This window comes from Callithrix jacchus, chromosome 8, assembly GCF_049354715.1.
Source record: "Callithrix jacchus isolate 240 chromosome 8, calJac240_pri, whole genome shotgun sequence".
In the NCBI taxonomy this organism is placed as follows: Eukaryota; Metazoa; Chordata; class Mammalia; order Primates; family Cebidae; genus Callithrix; species Callithrix jacchus.
This window is the reverse complement of record NC_133509.1, coordinates 20665389-20687818: the sequence shown is the minus strand read 5'-3', so window position 1 is coordinate 20687818 and position 22430 is coordinate 20665389. Positions and strand designations below refer to the sequence as shown.

The window sequence follows — 22430 nt, the reverse complement described above, 5'->3', positions numbered from 1 at the left end:
CCTGCTCTCCACCCTGAGGCCTCTCAGAGTGGGCTGCCTCTTCTCCCAGCTCCCACCCCTGTGGTGAGCCTCAATTGTGTGTGCCTGTGGCAGGGGGGAGGCTCTCTCACTTGAAAAAGCATATTCCATATAATAAGTGCTTTGATTTGTGTTTTGCCTCAACTTTTTATTTCTTTGATGTTTTAACTCCTATACTATTAATGGGAGGAGTTTGAAGTTTGTGTGCTTATCACAAGGGAGCCTGGAATTTTAGAAGGCTGAGAGATGTCGCCAGCAGGATTAATAATGACTGTAATAACAGCTAACAGTGGTGAGCATTTGCCCCATGCCAGCCATATGCTGAGGGTTCTACAGACACTATGTTTTTTCAGGCCTCATTACAACCTTGAGATACTGTTACAATCCCCATTTTACAGATGAGGCAACCAGGCCTTAGAAGAGTAAAGTAACTCACCCAGTACCCTAAAATCAGTCAATGGCAGCATGAACCACAGTGCCCTGGCACCACCCCACCACTCTGATGCCTCTTTGGGGAGGTCGAGCACTAACGGGGAGTTTGGGGGACCATAACCAGGGTGGGTGCTAGTCCAGGCCTAACTACTCTCGCGGTGGCTCACGCCTGTAATCGCTATGGCTCAAGCCTGTAATCCCAGCACTTTGGGAGGCCGAGGCGGGTGGATCACGAGGTCAAGAGATCGAGACCATCCTGGTCAACATGGTGAAACCCCGTCTCTACTAAAAATACAAAAAATTAGCTGGGCATGGTGGTGCGTGCCTGTAATCCCAGCTACTCAGGAGACTGAGGCAGGAGAATTGCCTGAACCCAGGAGGCGGAGGTTGCGGTGAGCTGAGATTGCGCCATTGCACTCCTGCCTGGGTAACTGTCCGACCTACCCTCCGCGGGAATACTGAGCTCGTTAGTAAAAAACCGGACCGCAGGCTAGGAGAAAGTCCTTAAGTTCAGGCTTTATTGAGAGGAAAGAGCCTCCGGGCGGGCCAGCCGGGACGAAAAGGAAAAATGGCCACGCTGCTCAGAGGGGCAGGGTTGTTTTATAGGGGGCTGAAGGGCTGGGGGTGGGGAAGCCAAAAGCCGAGGTGGTGGGCAACTGTTGGTCAGTTTGAACTGCTGGGTGGGAAGCTGGGCGGCGGGAAGCTGGGCGGCGGGAGGGCTAGGACCGGTATGTAAAGTGAGAGATAAGAGAGCCTCTTTGTGGGGGAGGGAAAGAGAGAGAGAGAGAGAGAGTTTGCGGTAGGGGCAGAGTTTTCCAAACATTCCCGACTCCTTAAAGAAAAGAAAAAGAGGGGGTCAGGGGCGTCGGTTGTCTCTCTGGCTACTTCCTGCTGACAAGGGTCGACGGGGGGTTCTGAAGAGGTTTCTTTTCCTAAGGAGCCTGGAGGTTTGGGGAGAGGTCTGTTTCTTGCACTCGTTCAGGGTGGGGTTGGAGCAGCATCTGGTGGATGGTGACTCCAGTCAGTTCTTGAAAGAGCCGCTGTAGGAACTGGAGAAAGCAAGGAGCAATAAGTAAGATTAGGCAAACAGCTATTAGGGGCCCAAGCAATGGTGACAAGAGGGTATACATAGAGGAAGACCACCACGCTGTGGCTTCAGCCGAGAACTTCTGACTCTAGAGGTTAGTTTTGAGTTTCTGGAGGCTCTCGATTCGGGTTTCTACTAGGCCGGATTCACTGATGTAGTAACAGCACTCTTCTTGTAGGAAGATACAGGTCCCTCCTCGTTCAGCAGTGAGCAGGTCTAGGGCTCTTCAGTTCTGTAAGGCAACTTGGGCAACTGAGGTGATCTGTCATTGGAGTGATGCTAAAGACTCAGTAGAGTCATCAATAGCTGCTTGGAATTGCGAGGTCAGTCGGGCTATAGCCAGGTGAGAGTGGACTAGTGCCCCTCCTCCTAATCCTGCTGCAAGTGCTGAACCAGCAAGGGAGACACCAACGGCAATGGGTAGGAAGGCAGCTTGTCGGGTGCGGCGATGGGGAGTTTGCAGCATCTGGAATTCGGCTGGGGAATATATAGTGAGTCGAGGGACTAGGGTTACCGGGAGGCATAAAAGAGATGAGGAAAGGCCAATGTAGAGAGTTTTTGTTAAGGTCTTGTTACACCCGAAAAACGTTCCTCGTGGGGCTGTTATATTAGTGGTTACCCGTATAGTTCTGTTACAGCTAGGGACGTTTCGGCCTAGGGAATGTGGGGTTTGGTAGGGGATACTTGGGGTCCCATCGATTCCCATGACTAAGACCTGGGAAGGGGTGAGATGGCCAGAATAAGAAGGAAGAGCGGAGTAGGTAGCCCCCATGTCTTGTGACCCTAGGCTCGGCGAGGGTAACCGGAGTCGGAAAGCCAGGGCCCCGCTAGTCATCTAGCAGCCCTAGTAGACTGGGGAACGGAGCTCCCTCGGAGGTCGGCTCCTGGCAAGCAGGCTCCTCCCTACTGAGGGTGACCGCCGGCTGCGTAACGCCAGTGTGTCTGTTTTGAGGAACCGGCACCCTGGGGAAGCTGGGGCAGTCTGACTTCCAGTGTCCCGGGAGCCGACAGATAGGGCAAGGCTTAGTTGGTGGCCATGGTTGTGGACAGGCTCGGGACCAGTGTCCTTCCTTTCCACATTTGAAACATGCCCCTGGAGGGGCATGGGTTTGGGCCTTGGGCTTCTGGTTCCCTGCCGGCCTTAGAGCCGCCACTAGGGCTTGGGTCTGGAGGGCAGCCTTCTGCTTCATGCGAGTTTGGCAGGCAGCCTCAGCCGCATCTTCCCTGGCATTGAATACTTTAAAGGCCATTTTTACCAGGTTTTGGATGGGAGTCTCTGGCCCCTCTTCTGCTTTCTTTAGTTTCTTTCTTATGTCGGGTGCTGATTGGGAGATAAAGTGGGAGGCTAATACAGTGGCCCCGTTTTGGGAGCTGGATCTAGTCGAGTGTACCGGACTAGGGCTTCTTATGTTTGAGTGAGGTATTGGAATTCTTTAATATAGGTGGACGGGTTGGCTGAGAAGGATCCTAAACGTTGCTCAATTTGGGACAGGTCTTGGAGTGAGAAAGGAACATGGACCCTGATTAAACCTTCTGCGCCTGCTACTTCTCGCAGTGGGGCCAGGGTAGCTGGCTGGTGGGAGCGGGTGTGGGCCGCCACCGGAGAGGCAAGAGGAAGTGCGGCCTCTGAGGGAGGGGGCTCGGAGGGAGTAGAGGGAGAGCAAGGCATGGCCTCTGAGGTAGGAGGTGCAGAGTAAGTGGGGGAAGGGCGTGCCGTTGATGGCGAGTGGTTGCTGAGATTGGCAGGAGAGGACAGATGTTCAGGCAGATCCTCCGGTGAGGAGTAGGGAGGGGGGGAGGTAGTGGAGGAAGATTTACGGGGGGTTCGAGATAAGAGGATTTGGTAGGTGGAGCAGGAAGAACATAGGTCGGGGTGGGTACGGAGGTCCCAAAAAGCCTGGACATAAGGAATTTCATTGTCCTTGCCCGTGCGGCGACAAAAATCGTCGAGATCTCGGAGGGTGTTGAAATCAAAAGTGCCAGTCGGGGGCCAATGTGACTGGTTACTGAGTTTGTATTGGGGCCAAGCCACCTGGGACAGGAAAATAAGCTTTTTCTTTCTGAGGGTTTGGGAATATCCCAATTTGGTAAAATTTCGCAGCAAGCACCCGAGGGGGGTGCTCAGAGGTATTTTGGACTCCGAATTTCCCATGGCAGGTGCAGCTACAGACTCTCCGGCGCGGATGGGCAGATGCAACGAAAAGGCGTCCCCGTTCGTTGCAAATTCCCCGGAGTACAATTAAGTACGGAAAGGGAAGCGGTCAGAGGGGCGTCCCCCGTCTGGCGGCTGTCCCTCGGAAGGCTCCTGGAGCCGGAATGGAAGACTACCTTGGCTTGGCCGAGACTAGGCAAGGAGTCCGTGCGGAACGCCGGAGAGGGAGCAACTGCACCGTGCCGTAGGAAGAGGAGACAGGAAGCGGGGGAAGGCAAAGCAAGAAAAACTTGGCTTACCTTAATCGGAACGTGGAGGTGGCAGGGCCAGTGTTGGGTAGGTCGGGGAGGGGGGCCGTGGCCGGGCCAACGGCCTCAGCTCCCGTCCCGGGTTTCCGGCACCATTTGTCCGACCTACCCTCTGCGGGAAGACTGAGCTCGTTCGGAAAAAACCGGACCACAGGCTAGAGGAAATTCCTTAAGTTCAGGCTTTATTGAGAGGAAAGAGCATCCGGGCAGGCCAGCCGGGACGAAAAGGAAAAATGGCCGCGCTGCTCAGAGGGGCAGGGTTGTTTTATAGGGGGCTGAAGGGCTGGGGGTGGGGAAGCCAAAAGCCGAGGTGGTGGGCAACTGTTGGTCAGTTTGAACTGCTGGGTGGGAAGCTGGGCGGCGGGAAGCTGGGCGGCGGGAGGGCTAGGACCGGTATGTAAAGTGAGAGATAAGAGAGCCTCTTTGTGGGGGAGGGAAAGAGAGAGAGAGAGAGAGAGTTTGCGGTAGGGGCAGAGTTTTCCAAACATTCCCGACTCCTTAAAGAAAAGAAAAAGAGGGGGTCAGGGGCGTCGGTTGTCTCTCTGGCTACTTCCTGCTGACAAGGGTCGACGGGGGGTTCTGAAGAGGTTTCTTTTCCTAAGGAGCCTGGAGGTTTGGGGAGAGGTCTGTTTCTTGCACTCGTTCAGGGTGGGGTTGGAGCAGCATCTGGTGGATGGTGACTCCAGTCAGTTCTTGAAAGAGCCGCTGTAGGAACTGGAGAAAGCAAGGAGCAATAAGTAAGATTAGGCAAACAGCTATTAGGGGCCCAAGCAATGGTGACAAGAGGGTATACATAGAGGAAGACCACCACGCTGTGGCTTCAGCCGAGAACTTCTGACTCTAGAGGTTAGTTTTGAGTTTCTGGAGGCTCTCGATTCGGGTTTCTACTAGGCCGGATTCACTGATGTAGTAACAGCACTCTTCTTGTAGGAAGATACAGGTCCCTCCTCGTTCAGCAGTGAGCAGGTCTAGGGCTCTTCAGTTCTGTAAGGCAACTTGGGCAACTGAGGTGATCTGTCATTGGAGTGATGCTAAAGACTCAGTAGAGTCATCAATAGCTGCTTGGAATTGCGAGGTCAGTCGGGCTATAGCCAGGTGAGAGTGGACTAGTGCCCCTCCTCCTAATCCTGCTGCAAGTGCTGAACCAGCAAGGGAGACACCAACGGCAATGGGTAGGAAGGCAGCTTGTCGGGTGCGGCGATGGGGAGTTTGCAGCATCTGGAATTCGGCTGGGGAATATATAGTGAGTCGAGGGACTAGGGTTACCGGGAGGCATAAAAGAGATGAGGAAAGGCCAATGTAGAGAGTTTTTGTTAAGGTCTTGTTACACCCGAAAAACGTTCCTCGTGGGGCTGTTATATTAGTGGTTACCCGTATAGTTCTGTTACAGCTAGGGACGTTTCGGCCTAGGGAATGTGGGGTTTGGTAGGGGATACTTGGGGTCCCATCGATTCCCATGACTAAGACCTGGGAAGGGGTGAGATGGCCAGAATAAGAAGGAAGAGCGGAGTAGGTAGCCCCCATGTCTTGTGACCCTAGGCTCGGCGAGGGTAACCGGAGTCGGAAAGCCAGGGCCCCGCTAGTCATCTAGCAGCCCTAGTAGACTGGGGAACGGAGCTCCCTCGGAGGTCGGCTCCTGGCAAGCAGGCTCCTCCCTACTGAGGGTGACCGCCGGCTGCGTAACGCCAGTGTGTCTGTTTTGAGGAACCGGCACCCTGGGGAAGCTGGGGCAGTCTGACTTCCAGTGTCCCGGGAGCCGACAGATAGGGCAAGGCTTAGTTGGTGGCCATGGTTGTGGACAGGCTCGGGACCAGTGTCCTTCCTTTCCACATTTGAAACATGCCCCTGGAGGGGCATGGGTTTGGGCCTTGGGCTTCTGGTTCCCTGCCGGCCTTAGAGCCGCCACTAGGGCTTGGGTCTGGAGGGCAGCCTTCTGCTTCATGCGAGTTTGGCAGGCAGCCTCAGCCGCATCTTCCCTGGCATTGAATACTTTAAAGGCCATTTTTACCAGGTTTTGGATGGGAGTCTCTGGCCCCTCTTCTGCTTTCTTTAGTTTCTTTCTTATGTCGGGTGCTGATTGGGAGATAAAGTGGGAGGCTAATACAGTGGCCCCGTTTTGGGAGCTGGATCTAGTCGAGTGTACCGGACTAGGGCTTCTTATGTTTGAGTGAGGTATTGGAATTCTTTAATATAGGTGGACGGGTTGGCTGAGAAGGATCCTAAACGTTGCTCAATTTGGGACAGGTCTTGGAGTGAGAAAGGAACATGGACCCTGATTAAACCTTCTGCGCCTGCTACTTCTCGCAGTGGGGCCAGGGTAGCTGGCTGGTGGGAGCGGGTGTGGGCCGCCACCGGAGAGGCAAGAGGAAGTGCGGCCTCTGAGGGAGGGGGCTCGGAGGGAGTAGAGGGAGAGCAAGGCATGGCCTCTGAGGTAGGAGGTGCAGAGTAAGTGGGGGAAGGGCGTGCCGTTGATGGCGAGTGGTTGCTGAGATTGGCAGGAGAGGACAGATGTTCAGGCAGATCCTCCGGTGAGGAGTAGGGAGGGGGGGAGGTAGTGGAGGAAGATTTACGGGGGGTTCGAGATAAGAGGATTTGGTAGGTGGAGCAGGAAGAACATAGGTCGGGGTGGGTACGGAGGTCCCAAAAAGCCTGGACATAAGGAATTTCATTGTCCTTGCCCGTGCGGCGACAAAAATCGTCGAGATCTCGGAGGGTGTTGAAATCAAAAGTGCCAGTCGGGGGCCAATGTGACTGGTTACTGAGTTTGTATTGGGGCCAAGCCACCTGGGACAGGAAAATAAGCTTTTTCTTTCTGAGGGTTTGGGAATATCCCAATTTGGTAAAATTTCGCAGCAAGCACCCGAGGGGGGTGCTCAGAGGTATTTTGGACTCCGAATTTCCCATGGCAGGTGCAGCTACAGACTCTCCGGCGCGGATGGGCAGATGCAACGAAAAGGCGTCCCCGTTCGTTGCAAATTCCCCGGAGTACAATTAAGTACGGAAAGGGAAGCGGTCAGAGGGGCGTCCCCCGTCTGGCGGCTGTCCCTCGGAAGGCTCCTGGAGCCGGAATGGAAGACTACCTTGGCTTGGCCGAGACTAGGCAAGGAGTCCGTGCGGAACGCCGGAGAGGGAGCAACTGCACCGTGCCGTAGGAAGAGGAGACAGGAAGCGGGGGAAGGCAAAGCAAGAAAAACTTGGCTTACCTTAATCGGAACGTGGAGGTGGCAGGGCCAGTGTTGGGTAGGTCGGGGAGGGGGGCCGTGGCCGGGCCAACGGCCTCAGCTCCCGTCCCGGGTTTCCGGCACCATTTGTCCGACCTACCCTCTGCGGGAAGACTGAGCTCGTTCGGAAAAAACCGGACCACAGGCTAGAGGAAATTCCTTAAGTTCAGGCTTTATTGAGAGGAAAGAGCATCCGGGCAGGCCAGCCGGGACGAAAAGGAAAAATGGCCGCGCTGCTCAGAGGGGCAGGGTTGTTTTATAGGGGGCTGAAGGGCTGGGGGGTGGGGAAGCCAAAAGCCGAGGTGGTGGGCAACTGTTGGTCAGTTTGAACTGCTGGGTGGGAAGCTGGGCGGCGGGAAGCTGGGCGGCGGGAGGGCTAGGACCGGTATGTAAAGTGAGAGATAAGGGAGCCTCTTTGTGGGGGAGGGAAAGAGAGAGAGAGAGAGAGCGTTTGCGGTAGGGGCAGAGTTTTCCAAACAGTAACAAGAGTGAAACTCCATCTCAAAAAAAAAGAAAAGAACGACTCTCCTCAGTCCTGCTCTAGAGGTCCCCATGCCAGGGAGGACAGACTGGCATCCAAGCTAATCAACACCCTGCAAGCCTCGTGTGCAGCTGTGGGGCCAGAGCCCTCAGGGTTTCCCTGTTGGGCTGAGCACAGTGGCATTTCCAAGGGATGGTCCAGGAGCTGGGGAGCAGAAAGACAAAACACCCTAGTTCTAACTACAGCACCCTGTGCTCCCCACAAGAGAGAACCCAGGATCCTGTGCCTGCCCTGCAAGAATGGTCTTTACTTATCTCTCCAACTGCTCTCCCTCCTCCTTTGTCTCTGTTGCCCAGACACACTTGACACATCCTCTTCCCCTCCTCCCTGCCCACTGAGAGCCAAGAACACACCAAGCCCTTCAGCTGCTCTGTACGGAGGGAAGAAAGTCTCCAAGCCCAGCCCTGTGGTCCCAACCACAAATCCCCAGCCAAGCCCCATGCCAAGGCAGGCCTATGATCCCTTCCACTGGCTTTATTCTGTGAAATGTGTCCTTTGCTTCCCATTCCATCACAAATTTCAGGTTTCATACAAACCAGAAGCCTTAATGTCTGGCTTCCTCATCCAAACTGTCCCAGGATCCCAGTGTGGTGTGGAAAATTCTAAGCATTCTTTCCATATCGGAGTAGGAGTGCTTGGTGTGACCCCAACAGGAAGTGCTAATGAGATTTCAGGCACTGTGGCAGAGAGACTACAAGGTAATCCCCGGGATCTGTGAATCACACCAGGACCATGGGTGCCGGGACCCTCTGCAGACCAGGGTGCAAGGCCTTAACCTAAGTCCAAAGAGGCTGGAGGTGGGGATGGGAGCAGGCTAGGTGCTAGGAGGTGGGGGGCTCTGAAGAGAGCAGCTTCCCCAGGCTTTTCATCTGCTCCTCATTATCCTCTCTCTCTGCCTGAGGAGGTAATTAAACCTTCCTCCCATCAAAGGCTGAGGGCTGGCTTCACCCCAATGCCTATCTGGCATAGAAGGAAGGTAATGAGAGCTCTCACCAGGCCCGGGGAGGGGGTCAAAGCCCAGCCCAGGGATGGCCCCCACCCAATCACACACACACACACGCATCCAGGAAACCAGGTTTGAAAGACTCCATTAGCGCTCCCCAGGGCTGAGGAAGAAATCCCAGCAACTCAGGCTGTCCTGATGTTCAAAGCTGTGAGTGCTGTTGTCCTGGGCCCTGGAGTTCAGGGGTTCAGGGCTCAGCCATGGAGGAGTCAGAGGGGAGGGGTACATGCCCACACATTGCTCCTCTAATTAAACAGAGCACAGGACAAGGACCAAGGGTGCTCTGACAGCTCAGAAGAGGGAGCCGAAGAGTCCCTCTTATTATCCCCTTATTATTCCACAGAAAGGAGGAGGAAGAGTGGTTGATGATGATGATCGTATTAGTCCTTTCTCATGCTGCTCATAAAGACATAACTGAGGATGAATAATTTATAAAGGAAAGAGGTTTAATTGACTCACAGTTCAGCATGGTTGAGGAGGCCTCAGGAAACTTACAATCACGGCAGAAGGGGAAGCAAACATGTCCTTCTTCACATGGCATCAGGAGACAGAAGAATCAGTGCCCAGTGAAGGGGGAAGCCTCTTATAAAACCATCAGGTCTTATGAGAACTAATTCCCTATCACAAGAACAGGATGGGGAAAACCACGCCCCATGATTCAATTATCTCCACCCGGTTCCTCCCATGACACGTGGGGAATATGGGACCTACAATTCAAAATGAGATTTGGGTGGGGACATAGCCAAACATATCAATTATGATGATGAAATTGACCCAGCTCCCTTTGTCCTAGTCCTCATCGTACAAGAGGCACTGTAATGAGCCCTGGGTATACATTATTTCATTCAGTGACAGCCTCGCCACAACCCTTTAGAGGCAGCTTCTTGTTATTCCCTCATTTTTTCCCAGAAGTGTCATCTGAAGCTTGGAAAGGTCAAATAGCTTGGCCCAGTTACGGAGTGGAGACAGGAAGGCTTCCTGGAGATATGGATTTTGAGGGCTGGGAGGATGGCAGGAAGGCCATGGTGGAGATGGAGGGGAGGGCAGAGGGCAGGTGGGTGCTGAGAGTGGCAGGCAGTCTAGAGAGGGTGACGCTGGTGATATGGGGAGGGGGCCTGCAGGGAACATTGCAGTAGATCCTGGAGGTGATAGAGAGCCACTGAATGTTTCAGAGCTCAAAAGTAATGGAAACATGCCTTAGGGACAGTGTTGTAGGCTGGAGAGAAGCTGGTATATAGCAGTGCCAGGAGAGTGGTCTGGTCCCTAGCTCCAAAAGCCTGCACTCCTGGCTCTGATCCAACAGGAGAGGAAGTTCCTGGAGCCCAGCAGGAAGGATTCTGGCCCAGAGCCACCTTTGGCCATACCACCCGGCCTTAGGCAGCAGGCTGCCATGACACTCGGACCTGGTACAGTGGGAGTCAGCTACACCTCTTTGATCCTCGGTTTCCCCATCTGCTCTGGGTTGCTACTGGTTTCCCCTAGCCATAGGAGGGCCTAGATGGGCTCCCTCCCTTTTGAAGAGAGCTCTTGAATCCCAGGGAGAAGCACTTTTAATGGGAGGGTTTGAGGCCAACCTCCAGCTTTCAAGCAGCAACTGCTTCACCCAGAGCAGCTGCTCAATTACCTCTTAATCTTCTCGATGGCATGGAGCCAGCTGACAACCGCAGGGCCATGCCAAGTCCCAAGCCAATCCACGGATCATACCCTTCCCCAGAATTCCCAGATGGCTGGGTGGGGGTGTGGGTAGCTCAGGAGAACTTTTCCCTCCCACCCAAAACTGCTTCCTCGTGCCAGTGGGTCAGACCAGTAGTCTGGAAGAGAAAATGTTTTAGCCACAGAGACCTCGTTTGAATTCCCCCAGTAGTGTTTGGTGCTAGGACTGGAAGGCCCTTCTCAACCCGTCCATCCACCCTGGGCACCGTTACTAGTCATGAACAGCTTCCTCTAGGAGTGGTTTTATTAGAACCTTTTTAACCTCTGATTTGGATGGTGCGATTTCAGGACAGATGGGGCAGGAAAGGAAGGCAAGCAAACCGAGCACTGATAACTCACTAGGTCGGGGCATTCATCTCAAAAGCCACAAACGAGAAGCACTGCCCCAGCTAGAGCTTTGGTCAAAACCATCCCATTGCAGGAGCCTAGCAGGAGTTCTCCAGGTTCATGACAAAACACACATAGGTGTACGTGTACACAGCTGTGAGTGCATGTGTACACAGACACACACACACAAACACACAAACACAAGCAGTAATCTAGGAGAGACTGTGAACTTTTTCTTTCTGGATACTTTATTTATTTATTTATTTGAGACAGGGTCTTGCTCTGTCCCTCAGGCAGAAGTGGAGTGGCGTGATCACAGCTCACTGCAGCCTCGACTTCTGGGGCTCAAGCAATCCTCTCACCTCAGCCTCGCAAGTAACTGGGACTACAGGCATGCACCACCATGCCTAGATAATTTTTAAATTTTTTGTAGGAATGGGGTCTCATCTCACCATGTTGTTCGGGCTGGTCTTGAACTCCTGGCCTCAAGCATTCCTCCCGCCTTGGCCTCCCAAAGCTTACAGGCATGAGCCACCAATGCCTAGCCTCTGGAGATTTTCTGATATCAGGTGATCAGCGCATGTCCACCACGTCCTCATCCCAGAGCTGATGAAAGTACTGGTACTATGCAGGACTGAGTTCTGCATAGACTTGAAGACTGGGCTGCAACTGCTTCCCTGGGAAGTCTTTTCACTGATTCTTTCAGGACGGTGGTGGTGGAGAGGTGGGATGGGAGGTGTGTAGGAAGGCTACCCTTCTGCAGTGATGTGATTCAGGCCAGGGCATAGCAGCAGGGCAGCAGTGGAAGGGAAATACAGGTTTTTATTTTCACCCAAGCACTTTGGTTTCGGGCAGATGCTGCCACAAGGTGTCAGTAAAGGCTCAGAGAGGTTGGCTGACTTGCCCAAGGTCACACAGGCCTTCTGATGCCCAGGCATGGGCATTTCCCATTAGACCCAGAGTGATCTGCTCTGTCTGAAACTGGGTGGAGGAATCATGAGGCAAGCTCAAGAAGACCTGAACGACCTTGCTGGGTGGTAACATCAGAAGGTAACTTCCTGGGCTCAGGCCTCCAAGGGGGAAGGTTATGTCAGATTACATCGGTGAAATGGAAGGAGTAGGGGTCAGGCCTGGGCTCTGAGACAATGTGTGAGGCTGACACTGATGGCACAGCAGTGACTTCTCCCTACCCCCACACCACCCCAATTCTTCCAGAATGATCATGGCACGATTCCACTACCCACATTTATCTGCACGCCTTCCTTCAACCCCCAGAGGAAGCCACTTCATCAATCAATCAGATAAAGAGGCCAGGTCCTTTCTGCTGGGGTTTTGAGGCTGACACTATTTAATCTCCTTTTCTTCAAAGGCAAGAAAAGGCCTTGGCAGGCTTGGGACCCTCTGATGCTCCCACCCAGGGAGGGGCTCTCTGCTTTGGTCTTGCTCTCCTTTCTGCCTGGCCTTGTGTTGAAAGCTCACTTCCTCTACTGGGCTCCCGGGCCCAAGTTTCTGGGCACAGTAGGGGCAATGGTTAGCATTTGCTGAATGACTCTTCAAGGGAGGCCTTTCTGGAGTGGCCAGTTTCCCCCCTGCCTCTTCTGGCTGTCATGGCTAGGGGGCTGAGGACTGTGCCTTCTGGGGCAGGTGCCCACCTGTAGCAGAAGCTGCTGGCTGGTGGACCCAAGCCTTTCCACACCCCTTTTTCCCTAGCCTCCTTCCAGTGACTGGTCTAGAAATAGCCATGGGACCTACTTCTGTTCAACAAGGTAAGAGTGAAGTCACTGGGTAGGGCTTCAGGACATTCTTTCTATACGGTACAGACCTGGCATTCCCCTTAGCCTTTCTATCTTCTTTCTGCCTGGAAGCTGGCTTCTAGGTGTGGAGTTGCTGCAGCCACATTGCAGTTATGAGGTAACAAGCATGAAGACAAAGGCTTTCACACTAAGGCTGGTGGAAGGGACAATGAGACGAGCCTGGAGCCTTGACGGCCTGGGAGTCCCAGTCTGCCCATCCCTGAATTTCGTGTTGTATGGAATAGTGACCCTCCCTACCCCACCGTACCCCTGTTAGGATGCTGTTGATTAGGTTCTCTCTTGCTCACTGCCATATGCATCCTTAATTGTTATACCACCATTCTCCAGTTCGAAATGCTGAGCTCAGGTGGAAAAGGATCTCTTTCCCCCAACCTTCGTGTTGGCAGGAAAGGTCGGAACTCTCAGCTTCCAATGAGCTGTGAGTCCAGGATCCTTTGGAGCAGGAAACGCCCTGGAAATGAGGTTGACTTTTGAGTGAACAGTAGCTTCTCTAATAGACCGAGCTCAGGGACCATGCAGTATCTTCCCTTTCTGTGGAAGTGCTCTGCTTTTCCTACCCTTATGCTATGCTGTCTCCCAGCTCCACCAGCCTCCTGACTAGATCTTAGGTGTCTTTCAAGACTCAGCCCGTGTCCCCTCTTCCAAGAAGCCCCTGCCACCTGCATCACCCATCCCCAGGATGGGTTAGACATTTTCCCTTGGACCCCTACAATACCCTATGCCACCTGTAGCACTGCATTTGTCACCAAAGATGTCATGCACCATGTGTACATGTGCCTGCCTGGTACCAGATAAAGTGTCTTTTACCCTTCTAAGCTGGGTACCTAGAGCAGGTGTTCCAGTCATTCAGTGAGTCATTGTTCACTTGCTCATTCATTCATTCCAGGTTTATTGAGCTTCTCTGAGAGATCCAGTGCCAGGTGGAGCAGCTCTGCTGTGCCAAGCTGTCACAGGGCCCAGTGCACCTTGCACTGGATCCTCAGGAGCAGTCCCAGAAGGTTGGCCTCAGGGATGGGTCCTCCAGCCACAGGCCTTGCTCTTACAGCTTACCAGAGCAGGGAGAGACGCAAGCTTGGAGCCAAGATAGCAAAGTCGGATCTCATTCTTGGCATTCTGCCTCCTCCCCGCACCCCACTCCGCCCTGCCATTCAAAGAGAAGAGTCAAGGCCAGAGTGTCCACATGGGTACGATGGTGCTGGGGGTACCTTGCAGGGACTGCAACTATAATCACCTCCTCCACGACTCAAATTTGGGAGCTGAGGATTAAGGAGGAGGAGGCAGGGCCAGAGGAACAGAACTGCTTCTAGAACGCCTAAAGAAATTGAATATACAATCAAAACTCTTTTCACAGAGAAAACTTCAAGTCCAGATGATTTTCCTGGTGAATTCTTGCAAATATTTAAGAATAAATACGCAAACCTTATTATACAAACTCCTCCAGATAACAGAAAAAGAGGAAATTCTAAGTCATTTTACAAGGCCAGCATGATATTGATATCTCAATTCCCACATCTGTAAAGTGGGGATAATAATAGGTGATGCCCACCTCTGAGGTAGGCAGCAAGATTTGGATGAAGGGAGTCATAAGTATAGCCCTTAGCATAATCCCTGCATCTAATATGTCCTCAACGTCAGATGCCAGCATTCGATGCAGCCAAGCCCTGATTCAGGCCGAGGCCTATGTCCCATCCGCACCATGCTGAATCTAGAATGGCATTCCTTAGACAAAGAAAGGGAAGAGCAAAGAGAGTTGGGGAATGGTGTTGAAACAGCCCATCTCGTGATGGCCACTTTGCCAACTTGATCTCGCTGAACCCTCACAAACACTCTTCAAGGAAAGTGTATCAATCCCATTTCACAGACAGGAAAATTGAGGTTCAAAGAATCTGCAACTAACTGCATAAAGTCAAAGCCAGGCTTGTCTTTGAGATAAAGCAAATTACTAACCAACCAATCCATGGCAATGAAGCTCTCTGACCTTGGGCCTAGGTTATCTGTAGATTTAAGGGTTCCTCGCTTTTTTCTTTTCTTTTTTTTTTGATACGGAATCTCACTCTGTCCCCCAAGCTGAAGTGCAATGGCGCGATCCCGGCTCACTGCGACCTCTGCCTCCTGGGTTCAAGTGATTCTCCTGCTTCAGCGTCCTTAGTAACTGGGACTACAGGCACGTGCCACCATACCCAGCTAATCTTTGTATTTTTAGGAGAGGCGGAGTTTCACCATGCTGGCTACACTTGTCTTGAACTCCTGACCTCAAATGATCCATCCACCTCAGCCTCCCAAAATGCTGGGATTACAGGCGTGAGTCACCGTGCCCGGCCAAGGGTTCCTCACTATAAAACGACTGAAAGGGTTTCTCTCCAGGCTGTTGAAAGACAAGAGACGCACACAGAGAGTTCTGACATAAAACTGCCATTGTCTCCAGAGTTCCCATGGGTCTGCATTCCCCAGCAGGTCACCACCTGCCCCAGCCCTTACCTCCTCATAGCATGAGGAGACGGATCACCCACCTCCTGTCTTATGGGAGAGGGAGCCTGGGGAATGGGTATAAGGTTGTTATTGCACAAGTAGTACATAAATACATTCTCACTGTTACAAAAACTTAACCAATTCTGAAATATATTGAACTCCCCCACCCAGAGGGGAATATTGTTCAACCCAGGATAGATCTTCCTCCAGACTTGCTTCTCTGCGTTTATCTTACACAGATGCATCATTTCAAGTAGTTCTTTCACATGACTGCGATCGTCCTGTAGATATTGTTCTGCAACTTATTTTTTTCACTTCACAATCCCACGTGCTATTTATATACCTCCTTTACTTCCCCGATGAATTGAGGAGGTTTACCAGAGTTCCAGAGGGTGGGTGCAGAGCCCCAGAAAGAACGTGGGACTGGAGTCACGCTGACCTGGATTGAAATCCTGGTCCTGCCATTGCATCTGGGTGACCTTGGGCCAGTCCCTAAACTCTCTGAGCTCCAGTTTCCTCACCTGCAAAATGGAGACAGCAATAGTGGTCACCTCAGAGGCTCAGTGTGAGACTTCTTCAGATCCTCAGCCTCCCTGGGGTTTTGGGGACAAGGATTTAAGGGTCTGGAGGTCCCTGGTGGGCAAGATGGTCCTTAGAGCTCAGATCCCAAGGCCTTGAGCAAGTCCTTCCTTACCCAAGACAGACAAGATACAGGAAGAGACAAAGACCCTGTGGGGAGGAGAGCAAAAGGCAGGGGACAGCTCCAGCATAGAGCAACATGAGACACCCAGAGTCAGTGCTCCATGGCTGCAGACCACATTGGGCCTCTCCAGCTACACTGGGAGTGCTGGGTGTTCTGCTCCTCCACATCCCATAGAGGTGGCAGTGGTGACATCTGTCTGGCCTCTGCTTTCCCTAAGCTGGGAAAAAGCAAGCTGCTTTGTTCTCTTTTTTTGAAGATACAGGGTCTTGCTCTGTCACCCAGGCTGGAGTGCAGTAGTACAATCATGGCTTACTGGGCTCACTGCACCCTTGACCTCCCAGGCTCAAGCACCCTCCCACCTCAGCTTCCCAAGTAGCTGGGATCACAGGCATATGCCACCACAACCCAGCATTTTGATTTTTTGATTGATGTTGCCCAGGCTGGTCTCGAACTCCCAGGCTCAAGTGATCCTCCCACCTCAGCCTCCCAAAGTGCTTGGATTACAGACTTGAGGCACTGCCCACTGTCCCAAGCTGCTCTTGGTAAGGATCTGTTGATGCCTATCGAATGATTTCATCATCCATTCCTTGACTTCTGAAGCCTGTTGGAAGATTCTTCTCCCTATTTTGAAAATGGGGAAACCGAGGACAGGGAACATCAGAGCCTCTAGACATCATCTGGCACAGCCTCCTCACTCAACAGATGAAGAGACAGAGACCCTGTGGGGAGAAGAGCAAGAGGCATGGGACAGCCCCGGCATAGAGTGAATACGATAGATAAACACTCACTACATTCAGGGCCAGATGTTTTATTTAATCCTCATCCACCCCCATGAGGTAGGTATTGCCATTTCCCATTTTACATGCCAGAGAGCTTAGGTGGCTTTCTCCAGGGAGCACCGCCAACAGGAGCCAGAGTTAGAACTCCAGTGCACGAGTCTCTCACCCACTGGCTCCCAGCGCTGCCCTCCTGCTAGTCCTCCCCACCCTGCCTCATCTTCCTGGGCTGCAGCTCCCTAGGAGGCCTCTCTGACCACCCTCCTGTGCCCCACTCCTCCAATACAGACATCCATCCTGACCTTCAGGACTCCTGAGCTCCTTGACTGGATGAAGAATCTATCTTCTCGGGAGGCTGAGGCAGGAGAATCGCTTGAATTCGAGAAGCGGAGGTTGCAGTGAGCAGAGATTGTGCCATTGCACTCCGGCCTGGGCAACAAGAGGGAAACTTCATCTAAAAAAAACAGAATCTGCCTTCTCTCTCAAGACTGTGAGATGCCAAAGACAAAGAGTAATTCTGAAACATCTCTGGGTCTTCACATCCACACAGAGCCTGGCCCAAAAGAAGCAAATGTAGATGTTTGTGGAAGGAAAGGAGGGATGGAGGGAGGGACTCCAGAGCCGAGCTCTTTCCTCTATCCCACAGCTTATTTGACCAGAGCCAAGGCTCCAACTTTTAATCTCACATTGCACATCCCTGCCCCCGACCTCACTGCCTCACTGCCACTGGCCCTCTCCCTGCTCCCCAGCCTCCCTCTCCCAAGTGCTAGTGCTCCCCACCGGTGAGGGCAGCAACCCCTCCCTCATCCCTGGCCACACAGCCTGCAGCCCTCAGGGACTCCCCTGCCAACTGAATCCCACCAGGGCCTAGGGTTGCTCCCCTTAAGCAGGTGACAAGGCCTTGACCACAGACCTATGGAGGAAGGTCTTGGAGGCCTGGCCTTGTCTGGCCCTTCGAAGCAACTGAGAAAGTGGCCACTTCCTCCACAGTGCTGCCCTCCTGCTGGCTGGAGACTGTATGATCTGCTCCCTCTCCGAGGTGGGGAGGGGGCTGGGGAGACTCCCAGGGTTTGTCAGCAGAGAACCATAGTTGGGGAGGACTGTGTTTCCATGGATACAGGCCATGGGAGCTGCTGGGAGATGGGGCCATGGTGTACACAGACACAGATCCACACGGACCTGCCAGAAAAATAGCAACAGATTTGCTGAGTCATTGGCCCCACATATTTATAGTCTCTGGCAAAGGCAGACCTGCCTATCAGAGGCTAATAATACTGCAGCAGCGTGTTAATTGCAAAGACGGAGCCTTCAAGCATCCATTCAGACACCCAAGACTGCTCCTTGAATAAAGAGTGGGGCCCTCACAATGAGAGCTGGGATGCGTGGAGGCAGCGTGTGCGCTGAGGAGTGTATGTGTGTGCAGGTACGTGGAACACGGCTGTGGCACGTTCATTCGGGAAGCCAGGCCGAAACCACCCTGCGGCAGAATGTTCGAAAGCGCTCTTCAATCACCTAAGGATACCTAGGATCCAGCCTACTCTACAGATGGGCAGGTTGTGAGGAGGTCGATGAGAGGAGAGCAGGCTGGTTGGCAATGTCCCAGGGGGTGAGAGCGGGTGGACGGGGTGCTGGTCTGCAGATGCGAGAGACCTTTGTGGGGACAGCCCTTTCCTCTAGCTCTGCACAGTTGGGTAGTTAGGAGAAAGAAACAGGCCTCCGTCTTCCGGAAGGTCAGCCCCAGTGGGCCACCTGACACGCCTGAGATCCCACAGGAACCCAATACAGGAGGCAGAGTCAAGGACGCAGATGCCGGAAGCCTGGGTGACATCTTGAATAAACGCCCAAGGGCTAAAGTCGGCCCTAGAGGACAGTCTGCATCCCTTGCCTCAGGGAGCCAGGACAGCCATCTAGCTCCGAATCCGGCGAGCCAAGTCCTCACCTCCTATGACTTCCCCTGGACATGGTGCTCCTGCCCTTGGAGCGCTGTCTGATGGTGGCGTTGGTTATATGTCATTGCCTCTGCAATGACAGGGGGCTTCATATGTTCCCAGCACCTGGAAGAGCAGACCCTCGGTGAGGGCTTGTGAAGAACCAAATCCCTCTGGTTCTTTGAAAGCAATTTTCAGTCCCCCGACTCTTCTGAACTCCAGGCCACATACTCCCCTAGCTTGGGTTCAAGTCTTGTTCCAGGCTCTGGTCCTCTCTGGATGTGCTCCTTCTTACACTGAGCCCTTCACTGGATGCAGAGGGCAGATGATGGGTCTCTGAAGGGATCCCCGCCTTCTCATTTCAGCACATACACTCCTGCCTTCTGGACAAGGAGGGCAAGGATTGCTGAGTGGACCCTTCCCTTATCTGCAGCTGAAACAGCCTCCTGGCCTCTACCCTCCAGCCCAGCCTAGGAGGACAGGATCATACTCTCTCCCCGAGGGATCTGACAGCAGATGGGTCGTGGCCTCCAAGGACCCCCGAGGAGCTGCAGAGCGAGGCTCTGCAGGGAGGAGGAGTAACCAGGCTCACTGCATGAGCTGGGCCTCCATTTCTCCCACTCCTACCCCCAAAACAGCTCAATCATTCGTGACTGAGTTCACAGCATTCCGAAGTAAGGAGGCAGGAAAGGAGGGAGGAGGGGAGAGAAGAGAGGGACATCCTTTCAGTTCTCACTTCTCTTCAGGAGAAGGTTGACTCAAGAGCTATTATTAATAGTAAATTAAATAGTGCAGTTATTCTGAATAATAAAAAGCTCTTCTGTTCCAAGTTTCCACTGTCCTCTCTCGAGGGAAATACCTGCTGTGGCCTGAGATGTGGCATCTAGTGAATGGCATTAATAGGACAAAGCAGATGCTCCCACTGTGCCCAGTCACAGGCCACCAAGTCCCCTCCAAAGTGCCTCCTCCACCCGAGCATCAGGTGCAGGGAGAAGACAGGCTTTACGTGCCCCAGACACCCTGCGTGATCACACCGCAGGGCCCAGACTGTGTTCACCTCAGGGTGGAAACCTTGCCGATGGCATCCCTGCTGGTGGAGTGTGGCCTTCCCACTTACCAGCCGCGTGACCTTGGGCAAGCTCTCCAAGGTTCCAGTCCCTCATCTGTAAAATGGGGATAATGATAGTATCTCCCTCAGGGGTTGCTAGAAGGATTAAGGTTAATATGCATAACATTGTTATTATACATAGAAAGGACTTACAACTATGCCTGGCATTTTGTGCAATGCAAAGGTTTGTGAAATGAGAGGTGGCCAGGCTGGGCAGAAGGCAAGCGCAACATCCAAGACTCCGTGCGTCAGGATCGTGGTGACTGAAACCATGATAGCTGAGAGCTCCTCAGTGGGTGTCAGCCCAGGCTTATGACGGGGATGCAGTGATGAGACGTCCTGCCCTCTCTGAGACTCAGTTTCTCCACCCACGAATGGGGGATGAAGTTGTGTGAGGCGACAGCCATGGCCCAGCCTGCACTGACCTGTAACTTATAAAAACAGCTAATGTCCACTGAACTCCCACTACGTGCTAGGTACTGTGCTGAGCGCTTTAGATAGTCAGTGTCATTTCATGCAATCGTCACAACAGCTCCATAGGTAGGGTACTCTGTGCCACAGATGAAGAAATTGGGGCTCAGAGAGGTTAAGTAACCTGCCCAAGATCACACAGTTAGCAACAGGTGGAGCTAGAATTTGAACCCAGGTCTGCCAAACTCCACAACTCAACTCCCATGCCTTTGAAGTCATGTCATCTAACTTCTTTTCTTGTTGTTGTTGAGATGGAGTCTTACTCTGTCACCAGACTGGAGTGCAATGGCATGATCTCGGCTCACTGCCATCTCTGTGTATCCTGGGTTCAAGCGATTCTCACACCTCAGCTTCCCGAGTAGCTGGGACTACAGGCACGTGCCACCACACCCAGCTAACTTTTGTATTTTTAGTAGAGACGGGGTTTCCCCAACCTAACCTCTTATACCGTAACCAGGAATGTGTTGTGTAACTCAGGATTGCTTGGGAGAAGGGAGAGGGCAAAAAAGAAAGGGCAGGTCTGGGCTGCTCCTGTCCCACCGCAGGCTCAGCAGCCAAGCCACGCTCCATTTGACACAGGTTGGACATCCTTTATCCAAATGCTTAGGACCATCAGTGCTTCCGACTGGGGATTTTTTTTTTCAGATTTTGGAATATTTACAAATACTTACTGGTTAAGCATCCCAAATCTGCAAACCCCAACCCCAAATCTGAAATGCTCTGATGAACATTTCCTTTGAGTATGATGTCCATGCTCAAAGTTTCCAATTTTGGAGCATTTCAGGTTTCAGATTTTCAGACTTGGGATGCTTAACCGTTGTCTGCTTATCTGAAGAGGCGAGAACTCTAGCTGGCTGCCTAGTAGTTGGGGGAACACAGAAAGTTGAAAATGGACCCCAAGGAGAATGGGGTGGGAAGACTCTGGGGGAATCCAGGGATGAGTCCGGGGCCCAGTGGAGAGGTAGACGCAGAGCTATGGCCAGGCCCAGGCCCAGAGCAGGTGCTAGCATCTGGGACATACAGAAAACCCCAAGGGATGCAGCCTATTCAGAGCCCCTCCTGCTCACTCCCTCCCATCTACCCCGAGTCATCTGGTCCCTCCTGGGCCCACTTGGCTTCCCTCTCCTGCGTCTCCAATGGCAGCAGCTTTCGAGGGGGTAACGCTCTCCCCTGGGGCCCCCGACGCTGTGCTAAGCCGTTGTTTCTGAGGAGGAAACAAGGCCGACTGCATTTTCTAAAGAGGCTCCAGGGAGCTGCAGCTCCCTGCTAGGCCTGCGACTGGGGCCTCTCTGCGCCCACCACTGGGCTGGTGAGCCCTGCAGGTCACAGGCGGTAGGTCAAGCAAGCAGGGTGGTTCACGAGTGTGAACAGAACATTTCACCTAGGGCTGACTGAGCAACATTTGTGATGGGGAGACACCGGGCTGGGAGATGAGATGGGGGTGGATCAGGCTGGTCCTAAACCTCCTGGAGCTTCTAGAGATAGAGGTGAACATAGAAGCTACCCTCCCCCTGGTAAGTAGCAAAGAGGTGGGTAACCGAGCTTTGTGGGGTCGGAGGAGGGGGTCTGATAAGTCCTACCTTGGAAGGAAGGTGGGAAGGACATTCCAGGCAGGGGAGCAACCAAGTGAGAGGGTGGGAGGCATAGGAAACATAGGGGAGACTCCCTCCAGGAGTTCTGGTCCTGTGTGGTTCTAGCAGAGAGAGTGGGGGTGGTAAGGGGGGTGTGGACAGAGGACAGTTGTAAGAGACCTGGGAAACTCACAGAGAAGCTCAAGTTTCCTGCTGAAGGTGACAGGGAGCCACTAAAGGGAGTCATGTGATTGGACTGGCCTTTAGAAAGATCACCCTGGGACAAGCTGACACCCCATCCAGCTCTCCAGAGCCCCAGCTCAAGCCCTTGGATGTCACAGTGCTCCTGCCTGAGACGCCATCCTGGATTAGAGGGTGACGAGGGAAAAGTTACGTGTTCACATCCACGGGACTCAGCACAATAGAGATTCAACCAATCCAGGGATGAGTCCGGGGCCCAGTGGAGAGGTAGACGCAGAGCTATGGCCAGGCCCAGGCCCAGAGCAGGTGCTAGCATCTGGGACATACAGAAAACCCCAAGGGATGCAGCCTATTCAGAGCCCCTCCTGCTCACTCCCTCCCATCTACCCCGAGTCATCTGGTCCCTCCTGGGCCCACTTGGCTTCCCTCTCCTGCGTCTCCAATGGCAGCAGCTTTCGAGGGGGTAACGCTCTCCCCTGGGGCCCCCGACGCTGTGCTAAGCCGTTGTTTCTGAGGAGGAAACAAGGCCGACTGCATTTTCTAAAGAGGCTCCAGGGAGCTGCAGCTCCCTGCTAGGCCTGCGACTG

At 53.1% G+C, this 22430-nt stretch overlaps 1 long non-coding RNA gene across 1 annotated transcript; it reads right to left on the bottom strand.

Annotated features, from left to right (window-relative positions):
* Positions 1-951: 951 nt before the first annotated feature.
* On the bottom strand, positions 952-21925 carry LOC144577295 (uncharacterized). The gene is made up of 4 exons (XR_013520817.1): positions 16867-21925; positions 7201-16507; positions 3989-4711; positions 952-1499 (listed from the first exon to the last, which is right to left on the bottom strand). It is a non-coding gene; the product is annotated as an uncharacterized LOC144577295 (long non-coding RNA).
* Between the last annotated feature and the right edge of the window lie 505 nt (positions 21926-22430).